General features: G+C 48.9%; 1 protein-coding gene and 2 long non-coding RNA genes across 4 annotated transcripts in view; 2 read left to right on the top strand and 1 right to left on the bottom strand.

Moving 5' to 3' along the window:
• The first annotated feature begins 279 nt into the window (after positions 1 to 279).
• LOC114610176 lies at positions 280 to 5,042 on the top strand. Its single transcript, XR_003709656.1, has 3 exons — positions 280 to 352; positions 4,326 to 4,417; positions 4,949 to 5,042. It is a non-coding gene; the product is annotated as an uncharacterized LOC114610176 (long non-coding RNA).
• Positions 5,043 to 6,242: 1,200 nt separating this feature from the next.
• The window catches only part of LOC114610201, a 9,756-nt gene continuing 4,734 nt past the window's right edge, over positions 6,243 to 11,264 (top strand). Inside the window, exons 1-2 of the long non-coding RNA XR_003709661.1 lie at positions 6,243 to 6,879; positions 8,042 to 8,163. This is a non-coding gene — a long non-coding RNA (uncharacterized LOC114610201). The remainder of the gene's footprint in view (positions 6,880 to 8,041; positions 8,164 to 11,264) is intronic.
• Nr6a1 (nuclear receptor subfamily 6 group A member 1) overlaps positions 8,469 to 11,264 on the bottom strand; it is a 185,656-nt gene continuing 182,860 nt past the window's right edge. For both annotated transcript variants that reach the window (XM_028754692.1, XM_028754693.1), the window contains one exon: positions 8,469 to 10,766. The gene's annotated coding sequence lies outside the window, so the exon portion shown is untranslated. The remainder of the gene's footprint in view (positions 10,767 to 11,264) is intronic.

Genomic DNA, 11,264 nt, shown 5'->3' with positions numbered 1-11,264 from the left:
GTCTATATCTTTTTTCACTCTTCTAAAAGAAAAAAAATATCCCTATCTTTATGGGGGCCCTGGGTGGGGGCAGAGGCCAAGGCACTGGGGAGGCCTCGGCCAGCTGGCTGTCCAGGCTGCTATGGAAGCCTGAGGCAGGGACCCCATGTAGGCGGATAGGCAGCGGCTTGTTAGCGACTGGGTGGGAGTGGGACCTGATTTATGGCCTGCTCCTTCACCAGGCTGGGAGTTTCTCCCCTTGAATGGCTTCCTCCCTGGGTCCTGGCCTAGGCTGCGTGGTCCAGCTTGTCCCAAATCTGAGTGAGGAGTCAGAATGGCTGGTGTGGAGAAATGGCATGGTGGAACCCATCAGGTGGGGCTCCTGTGGCCTTTTTGGTGGCTTCTCTGAATATCACTATGCATTGGGAGCTGCAGATAGGGTCCATTGATAGCTGGGGAAACTGAGACTGTGCCAAGACTGCTGGGCTAAGGGTGTGGCTACAGGGACTTCAGATAGCGCGATGTGGGTACTAGGCCCAGATAGGGAAGTAGGTTTTTCTTATTTAGAAGGTCAGGCATCTCTGCTTAGCCAGCTTCTGCACTGGCCTAGGCCTATTGGATTCTGATGGTCCTCCATCCCACACCTCTCAAGTAACCCGTCTGTGTATTCCTTCTTCATCTACTATAGACTGTGAGCTTTGTGAGCCAAGCACTGTTCTAGGCACTAGGGGACACCATGAAAAGGATGAGGGAGCCTCTGTTACAAGAGAATTTGCAACCATTTGTTCTGAGGAGTGGTTCAGGGGCATGAGTCCACAGAGTAGGGACCCCTGTTGAGAACTCCTTCTTCACATGAAGAGACAGGCAAGTCAGGCAAAGCTTCTCTTTTATGTAGCTCTAGATGATAGGGCCCTTTCTGGATAACTGAGCGAATTAGATTTGAGTTCAGAATGTCTTCTCCTCATGTTACTACTTAGGTTTTTTGTTGTTTAGCTTTGAGACACTGTCTCATTATGTAGCTTAGACTGGTCTCTAACTTTCCAGCTACTCCCTTGTGAGGGCTGGGATTATAAACATGCGCCACTGCAGCCTGTTTCAAGTTAAAAAAAAAATACTGAGTTCCTATTAAAGATACTCTGTTATGCTTGCAGACAGAAGCCTAGCATAACTGGCCCCTAAGAGGCTCCACCCAGCATCTAGCTGAAATAGATGCAGAGACCTACAGCCAAACATTGGAAGGAGCCCAGAGAGTCTTGTTGGGGAAAAGATTGAGGGCCCTGAAGGGGATAGGAACTCCATAGGAAGACTTAACAGAGTCAAGTAACTGAAGAGCAAGCATTGGCCAGACCTAGGCCTCCCCCACATATGTAGCAGATGTGCAGCTTGGTCTTTATGGGGTCCCCCCAACAACTGGAGTTGGGGCTGTCCCTGACGCTGTTGCCAGCTGGTGGTTACTGTTCCCCTAACTGGATTGCTTTGTCTGGCCTCAGTGGGAGAGGATGTACTCAGTCTTGCAGTAACTAGATGTGCCAGCTGGGTTGGTACAGGGGAGGGAGGTCCCCCTTCTTGGAGAAGGGGAGGGGAAGGGAAGGAGGGGTTTTGCAAGAGACAGGGCTGGTGGGGGGCTTTGATAAAAAGAGAAAAAAATAGTGAGTTCAGCAGTGATTTCACTGACATACCATCTGAGTAAGTTCGTCGTCCTCATTTGAATTATATCTATACCATTACAGACAACTTCCCTCAACACTCTGGCTTCAGTCATGCCTCTTTAACCTAGATAGTCATATTTTTCTTGTACAGAGACAGGACTTAACCAGATCCCGATTCTGTTTAGTTTTTATTATTTCTCAGTTCCTCATTTCATTATTTTTGTTTCACTTAAACATTTTCTTTTTCTGATTTATTTATTTACTTATTTACTTATTTTTTTCGTTTGACATAATCTACCACTCTGTAGTCCAGGTTAGCCTCCGATTGGCAACAATTTTCTTGCATCAGCCTGGAGTGCTGGAATTGCAGGTGTAAGCTGCCATGCCTGACTCTACTCTCTGACTGCCATGTACACGTTCTCACTTTAGAATCCATGCTGTTCATCCTCTGAGTCTAGTAAAGAAATAAATGCCATTTTACCCTGTGGCATACACAGTACCACAAACTTCTGACTCTTTGCACACCCCTTTTGATTGGAGACTTCATGAAGTAGGTTCTATATCCCCTGGTGTGTGTGTGTGGTGTGGTGTTACTGGGGTTCAAACCCAGAGCTTCAGAAATGCCAAGCCTGCTTTCTTTTTTTAAAAAAAACTTTTATTTTTATATATTTATTATTTTTAAGATCAGGTCTTACTGTGTAGACCAGACTTTCCTGGAACACACAAAGCTCTCCCTGCCTCTGCCTTCTTAGCACTAGGATTGCAATTGTGTGTACCACTGCTGCCCTGCAGAACCTGACTTTTTAAACAGGGTAAATGGGATCTTTCAGCACCGTGTGCTTTGGAAATAGCCAGCTAGCTTAGCCGTGATGTCCTGACAAGTCCTTGAGATTTGAGAGTTGCTGGCAGAGACTGGGTTCCATTCCAACTTGGCTTGTTTACGTTTCATGCTCTCCCTGTATAAAAGGGGTATGAAAGGTGATGGTACATGTAACCTACCTAGTGCCCTCTTAGTATGCCATGTATGCTCAGTAAGTGTCAGCTACACACACACACACACCACACACACACACACACACACACACACACACACACACACGACCTGCTGAAAGCTTGCCTGCTTTGTCCTTAGAGGCCCTTTACTTGTTGAGTCTGACATTGCAACATCACTGTCAACATTGCTTGCCCTTCTGTGATAGTGTGACTCACCTCAGCTAGAGGGAACCCTCTTGGGAAGACTTGATTTATCTCAGGGTCCTCAGCACTGCTGAATGTATATCTGAAGGGCTAAGGCTCTGCTGCTTCTTGTGACGTCTCCTCTAGGTGTTAGCTGTCAGTAACACTTAGGCAGGGTGCTCCTCATTCCTAGCCAGCCTTGGATATGAGATACCCACTTCTTCAGGGCTGCCCCTTATTCTGGCCCACTGGCCTCAACTCACAGGGGTGCTCCACCACTGGACCAGAGAGAGCAGGAAGGAGCTGGGGTTGTGAGGATGGGAACAGCATTATGTCCCTGGGAATCATGACATACCTAGGTTTAGTCTCAAACCCTTGCTACCATTTTAGGAATGGGGTAGAGTGTCTTTATCTCACTGGCTGTGAGCAATGTTCAGGACCCGGCTGAGTCAGGAGGTTACCCAAGCACAGACAGCTTAGCAGTGGGAAAGCAGAGAGCCGAGGTGTAGCCCACACTCTGTCCACTGTGATCTGGGCTGTCTGCGTTCCTGTAAGCTCAGCTCCAATGCTGGGGGTCCAGGCTAGGAGACCCGTGGCAAGGAAGCAGAGTTACAGCGGATTCAGCATGGTCTCCCTAAGGCAAACAAAGCGTAGAGGCTCACTCCTGAGGAGGGACTTTCCCAAAGTGCCAGGCTTGTTTCCTGGAGGTAGAAAAAAGGACAAAAGAAGCAGAGACCCAGACACTGAGAGGAAGGGAAGGGGGGACAGTTGTGACTGGGGGACAGTAGGGAGGAATAGCTAGAAAAAGAAGCTAGGGAGAGAGGGGGAGAGAGACAGAGACCTGCTAATGGGAAGGAAGACCCATAGGTGGTAGAGGGGGAAGAATGAGAGAACTTCAAGAGGAATAGAGAAAGAATTGTGCAGGAAGGGAGAGAGAGGAAGGGAGGGGAGAGAGAGAGAGATAGAAAGATGGAAGCAGAAAATGAACTAAAGGCCAAGGAGCCCAGGGAGCTGGACGCAGAAGGAACTAGCTGTGGAGACCCCATTCGGGGCAGTGTAGGGGGCGGGCTTGCTGGCAGCAGCAGAGGCTGTTTCCGCTGCACCCCTTATCAGCCTGCTGCCAGATGTTCAGATCCGATGCCAATGTCAGAGAAGTCCATAGTGCTGGGTCAAGGCCGTGGCCAGCGGGAGCCTCAGCTGCATCATGAGGAGGGTGGTGGGGAGGGGGGGAGGCTTCATTAGACCTGCTGGCTTTTTCCTCCTCCAGTGGCTCACCAGGCTGGACCACCTGGTGAGGGGTGGGGGGAGACTAAGCACTTCTTAAGACTGAGAGCCAGGGACCTGTGGAGGCAGTATGTGGAGACTGGCAACATGTAGAAGTGTACACCGCTGCACCCCTACCCCAACACTGTAGCTAGTATGTGGACACACACACACACACCACAGGTACAGAGTCGCATGGGGACAACTTGGGGTTCATTCAGAACTGACTGCTTCAATATCTTTCTGCATCCCAACCAGTCAGCCTTCCTGCTCTGCGAGAACCCTTAGTGTTTACCCCTTCCCATCCTCCAAACCTGAGCCAAGACCGCAGCCAGACCTGGAGTTGCCAGGTAAGTGCCTCTTGGTGGCTGGAGCTGTTCCAACAGATATACTTAGAAGCTGCATGATTTTCAAGGAAGGCAGGGCCAAAGGGATTCGAGACCTTCTAGAATGAAGCCCGGTAGAGCCCCTCCAGGAAGAGGCAGGTGCTGGGTGTCTGGCAGGACTGAACCTCCAGCCTTGGGCCTGGGCCTCTCTGCCATGCTCCTGGAGCGTGCAACGCAGCTGTGGCCCCTTCCTGGGGCAGCTTATCTCAAAGCGCACACGCTTGGCCCTCAAGAGGTGACCCAGCCTTGCTCCCCACATTCCTCTCCAGTTCTGCAGCCGGTGGGCCCCCCACAGCTCTGAGACTGGGCCTGAGCTTGGGAGGTAGTCAGAGCCACCACTGGGCCCAAGCCCACTGCAGACTGTCTTTTGGCTTTTTCTGCTTCTCTGTCTTGATGAATTTGTTTATTCCCATATCTTTCTCTTGGATTGCCCCAATTTGTTTCTCTTTGCTACTTTCAATGTTCTAATATATTTTTTCTTTGCTTTTTCTTCAGGGTCCCTGAATTAGACCAAATTCCAGGGACATCTCTGCTCTTCTGACTCAATGACCAACCTCAATGGGAAAGTACATGAAACGTCAGACTGTGGTGAGAGGACCAAAGGGCCTGGGAAAACAAAAGCCTGTCCTGGGAACAGGGGGTGACTGGAACATTTAGGGCTCCTTTCTCCCACCTAGGAAGCCATCCCCAGTAGATATATGAAACAAGATCTGGTGGGCTCCTCCATGTAGTGGAGGAGGCTTGCGGGGGTGGGGTGGGGTGGGGGGGTGGGGGGGTGGTTGGGTGGAGGGGGTGGTTGGGTGGAGGGGGTGGTTGGGGAAGGGGAGGAAACTGGGACTAGAGGTCTTAGCCTAAGGACCTCCTTCCTGTTTGTAGGGAAGTGAATGCCTCAGAAAGCTGCTGGGGGAGAGGAGGGAGGCCATGGTGACTTCCGGGAAGAAGGTCCACCCTCCTTGTGCCCACATGGGGCTCTCTAGTCATGGCTTAAAATGGTGCAACTCTGCAATTGATGCTGGACCCAGTCTGGACCTCAAAGGGTTACAACCATGGTTTGTGCTGCCAGTAGGAGGTATGGGTATGTGTGAGGGTCTACTCAGCTATCTAGTTCACACCAGACTGCGGCCTGTGTCCACAGGGACTAAAAAAACCCAAGAGCCCAAACCTGAAGCTTTGAATGTAAGTTTCAGCTCTTGCACTGATCAGCTTTGAAACGTTGGTCTGGTGCCTGCATGGCTTTCAACCGAAATGAGACAGTGGCATGGCACAGAGCCTTGCCAGACATAAAGTGGGTGCACAGAACTGGACTCCTGTTGTTTCCATACTGCGCTCTGCTATACCTGCTCTAAGGACTGGGTGTAGAACAGGGAAGGCTTGTGGAGAGGGAGCTTGCAAGGAGGGCAAGGATGGGGCTGTGGTCTCCATGGTGAGACTTGTTGCCAAGGGAACAAAGTCTCCAGGAGCCCTGGGTCTGGCAGTTGGGCACTTTTGCCACAGGAGCTGGCAGGCTAATTGTCATTGCACCCAAACTCCTGATGGGCCATCAGGCCAAGGCCAGGCTGAGCAGAGAGGAGGCTCCTGGCTTTGTTTGGCCTCTGCTGCTGGAGTGGAGGGGCTGCAGTGTCGGCCAGTCTCCATGTGTCTGGACTTCAGTGAGGCCTGTTAGAGCCAGCCACTGTCATTCCTGAACTCAGCTACAGGTACCATCCTCTACTGATACCAGTGGGCCAGTGGGGACCAGGGAGGCATCTATCTGGGAAAATGTCAAACTCCACTGTGGAGGAGGTGAACGGACACCCCATTTGATTATTTCTGCTGGCTCACAGGTTGCCTGAGGGAAGTGAACCCTGGAAAGGACTTCCTGCAGCCAGATAATCCAATCCCAGCAGCCTCCCCTGTTATCTCTTCTGGATGTTTCTGGCTTCACTGTTGGAACCTGGAGCACTAGATTTCACTGCTGGTTCCACAGAGATATCCTTGCTCACGTCCAGCTGATGAGGAGCTCAGAGAACATAGATACTTCCAATAGTCACCCAACATTTATTCCTGTGCATTCCTGAGTACTCCCTAGCTAGGTCTCCTTATGCAAATTATTTATCATCTGGGGCTTCAGTTTTCTTTTCTGTAAAATGGGATCATTACAGCACACCCTTCACTGGGTTGCTCTGGGAAGTGACCTCATGTATATCCGTGCTGTCACCCATTCTGTCTACATCACTTAGTACTTTAGTGGTGAAACAGAACCTAGGGTTTCACACTGAGGTACAATCCTCCATTCTTCTAGACTGCCACGACCACCCCAGGAAGCTCAAAGCTCACGAGTACTTAAGCAACTTTGATATTTGGGAGAGCACTACCCCAAATTTTACCCCATGGAATGCTGATTCAACAGAACTTTTACAGAAGACAAAAGTCAACCCGACAAACAGGTAGTTTTGGTGCATCCTGGTTGGGCTAAGTGGGATATTTCTTCAGGTAGGACTTCCCAGAGCCTTGGCTATATACAAAGGAGGTTTGGGAGTCTGGGGATAAATAGAGTGTGGTATTTCCTCAGTTTCTGGCATATACTTCACAGAACTGTTTCTTTTTTGACAAAGCCTTCATGAGTGACCATGTTCAGAGAAATCATGTAGGCTGAGGTCTTGGGACGTCATTGCTTTTCAGCCTGACTAGGTTGAGCCTGTTGTACAGCTGGCTTGTTTTTGAACAGCGAGAGGTTCAACCAGAGGCTGCTTGTTTCTAAGCCTTGTTACAAACGCCATTTGTGCTCAAAACTGCTGAAAGAACAGGGAGGAAGCTGCTGTAACGCTGGAATCAGATAGAGTCGAACTCAAAAGTTAATTCTCCAGCTTGCTCATGTGTCATCTTAGGCAAGTGGTTAAACTTCCCTGGGCCTGTCTGCTTCTGAGCAAAAGGGATGACAGGGCATGGGTGCAGGTGGCTAGAAGGTGTGACTGTCGCTAGGCAGCGGGTATACTCCCTTCTCCTTGTGCTTGTTTCTATCTGCTCCCTCTTGTGAGGCTGTGAAGACAGCCTATTACCTCCTGCTGCTGAGGGCCCTTTGTTTCAAATCACCTCTTTCAAGCCTCAAGAGCTCTTTGGTACCTTGTGCCCGGGCGGGCGCAGAAGGCAGCTGGGTGTTCCTGTTTCATGCAGGACAATCTAATAGGCTGATGAGACTCTTCGGGCCTTTATCTTGCAATTGAGGACTCTCCCTCTGTCTTCACAGCCCTCATCCTGCCTGAGTGTGTGAGCAGGACAAGATGGCTAGGTTTCGTAGCTGGGTGGATCTGGGTTCAAGACACTTCCTGTGTTGCCTCTGCCATGTCCCTTGACTTTTCAGTCACTATTTGCTCATATCCTACAGAAGTTATAAAGAACCTTCATAGTTTTCTGGAGAGTCAGGTATTAACTTGATAGACAACTCACTGAGCAGATAAGGCAAGCTACCACTGCCCAGCACACTGCTGTCACCGACACAGCTGAGACTCAGCAAACGGCCTCCCAAACTTCAAACTCCTTCCAGCAGTGCTCCAGGCCCTCATAGTGTTCCCAAATTCAGTTCCTTCCTCATGTTCTTTTGTTTTATAGGATCTTAGAAAGTGCTGTGGTGACTCTACCCTTGTGAATAGTTCTCAGCTTGGAGACTTTCTCATCTGGGAAGCCCCTCCTCACTACCTGTACCCATCCCAAGTCCTCTCAGCACTTCTAAGGTTGGTGTGTCTCCTACCAGGGTATCCCCTAGTTGTACTTTTTTCTGGCTGGAAACCTTGTGCAAGCCTTTTCATCATTCTCAACCTTAGTTTCTTCAAACTCATGGTGGTCTGGGTTTATGAAAAATCAACACAGTGCCTGGCAGGCAGCAGGCACTCACTGGTTCCTGAGGTTCAGGAGCAGACTATTTTCTGCCAAGCCCTCAGCAACAGAGATGGGAGTAGTGTTGGCTATGAGCAGGAGTCCATGCCTCAGGACACCAGGCCATCCCTCCCCCGAACCCCAGATAAGCTTCACAGGCAGATGGCATGTGCAGAGGATTCACATTTATTGGTTCAAATACAGTACCTAATACTTGCTAAACATGCATTTCATACTAATTGGTCACATTTCCACAGGTAGTCAATTCACAGAACAGGGCCCACCCCTCGCCAGCAGGCAAGTGTGGGAGGTAGCAGAGGGCCTGAGCAGCCTGCAGAGCCCGCCAACTATCATTTGGTCATGCAGGGTTGATGGAGCCAGGCTGGCAGGCAGCCCTTGGCCGGCCCTTTGGGAACAAGGGCTCAGAGACATCCATTCATTCGATTCCTACACAGGACTGTGGGAGGACTGGGAGGTAGCCTGAGGTAGGTTCATGATGCACTTGCCACCAGAATCCCTGAAATCCAAGCTATGGAGCATAAGAAGGGGGTGGAGTCCTCTTCTAGTGATGGCTTGTCCCTAGCTGGGCAGGTGGAAAGGATTCCCCAGACACTGCCCAGACATTACAATGCAGCCACAAGCCCCTATCACAGGCCTGGGATGGCAACACAGACAAAAACACAACAGTCCAGGGTTTCGTTCCCGACAGAAACATGTAAACAGCACGGGAGCTACAGTATTCTTTTCCCACAGCACTCCCCAGAGAGGAATCGACCAGGATGTCACTCAAGAGGTAGTCTTTTTTTCCCCATGGAAATTTGAGTAAAAAACATTATCACCTATTATATTTTGGCTAAGAAAAAGGTCAGCAAAGAGCAAGAGAACCCTTTGGCTGGCAGGGCTGGCTTCAGGGTGAGAAAATTAGCTTCCAGCAGTAGCACATTTTTCTTGGGTTTGGAGCAAGCAGGCCCTAGCCTTTCTCACAGCTTCCATTTGAGCCTACAGCTGACACCCAAGCAAGCTGGGTGTACTTAGACTGCCAGATAAGAGACAGTTTGTCCTGGGCAGAGAGAGGCTCATGTGTAGAACAGTCAAAAGTCTTGAGGAAGCCCAGACCTATAGGTAAGTTTGCTTTCAATTCAGTGGCCTGGGGCTGCTCACTCTGAGGAAGTTGTCAGGGTCTGACTCTCAAGTCCAGGAACGATGCTACTTGTGGCAGCCAAGAGAGGGCTTTCTGGGGACCCTATAATTAAATACACATCCCTGAGCTGTGGTCCCAGAAGTGCCTGCTTCAAGGCTGACCAGTTTCCAGCACCTGGTGGGATGATTGCCGTTTTTCATCCTAAGAAACAGATAAAACTCTACTTCACAGACACTGCATGAGGAGAAGGGAGGAGAATGGATGGCAGAGGGTACGGGAATTCCCACAGACCAAGGTGGGGGAGTCAGTGAGTGGGCTTTCTTTCTTTCTCCCCCCCACTTTAACTTTAAAAAAAAAAGCAGTAAAGAAAAAGAATCAAAGTTTAGTGGAAGGGCTGGTCTGAAAGGTTGAATTTTTTAAAACAACTGCAATTAAAGAAAACAAAACCAAAACAACCCCAGTATTCTAAAGCCAGAGCTTTGTGGGGTGTTCTCCTACACTTCCACTGTTGTAAGATCAGGACAAGGAGGTTCCTGCCTGTTTCCCTCTACTCTAGAGGCCTGCCTCCTTCACTTGTAGGTTGGCCCTGGGGACTGGGTGTCCAGAGCCAGGTAGAGTGCTTTGAGTAGTAGGGAATTTCTCCAAACTAAGGGTGAGACTACCAAACCTTGCAAAGGACACAAATGACCTATAAAGGGAGCCAGAGAACAGGAATTACAAAGCCCCAAGACTCCATACTTCTGCTTTGGGACAAGAAAGCATACATAAGAAAAGGAATGTATGTTTCAGCATAGTGCAAGGAGATGGGTTCTCCTTCTCCACATGGCTTTGGGGCTATATTTTTCTATGGTTGAAAAATTCTCACTCAAAGTGAGTATTTTCAGTGGCCTGGATCAGAGGGGACAGAAGAGAGAGGAATAAAATATAACATGCACAAGTTTTTCCTTCGTCCACTAGCTAAAAGGCTGCCTGTTAACCAAACATTATAGGAAAAAAGGCAAAAAAAACAAGCATACCAAACCTCCTCCTCCAACCTTTCTCTGTGTCCTTCAAACCAAAATCACAAATACATCTAGTGGCTGACCTAATGTCTCCACGCTGCTAGCTACACTCCTACCTTCTCCTTATAATACCTGAGTTTGCAATGCAGCACATTTACTTTACCCTGTTTAAAAGAAGCCCATGTCATAAAAGGACTGGGTACAGAAGACATTAAAGGCGGTCCACAGGTCAGGCTCCAGCTCGGAACACACAGCCACTTGGCTCAGAGATTCTGCAGGGCTCTTGGCAATGAATGGGCTCTTTGTTCTGTGGAATCTGCTGCAAACATTTGTAAAAATGGATTTGTACAATGGCAACTTGCAGAACCTTTCCCCCACTCTACAAATTAACAACTTGCTCTGTTTAATACTACATTATTGGAGAGATATGTTCTTGTCTCATCAGAGCTTTGACATTCAACACAACAGGTAAAATGCTAATTTGAAAAGCAATTTAAAAAACCAACAATTTGACAAACGGAGGTCTAAGCAATGAAAACTGCTGTGTGCACACAGGCGCTGTCTCTGATCTGTGTCTCTGATTTCTAGCTTGAAGAAAGCAGCTGAGAATCTGACCTGAGGCCAAATAATGTGATCTGGTTGGTTAAATACAAAAATTCAGGCAAACAAGAAAATATTGTGAGCTCAGAAACAGACAGACACACTAATACAATATATCTTTCCATAAAAACATGAAAAACATTCTATCTGGAACTTTCTTGAGGAACATATCTCTCTCTCTCTCTCTCTCTCTCTCTCTCTCTCTCTCTCTCTCTCT

This window comes from Grammomys surdaster, unplaced genomic scaffold (assembly GCF_004785775.1).
Source record: "Grammomys surdaster isolate TR1022 unplaced genomic scaffold, NIH_TR_1.0 126035, whole genome shotgun sequence".
In the NCBI taxonomy this organism is placed as follows: domain Eukaryota; kingdom Metazoa; phylum Chordata; class Mammalia; order Rodentia; family Muridae; genus Grammomys; species Grammomys surdaster.
Note: the sequence above shows the minus strand (reverse complement) of the source record. Positions and strands in the feature narration are given on the sequence as shown.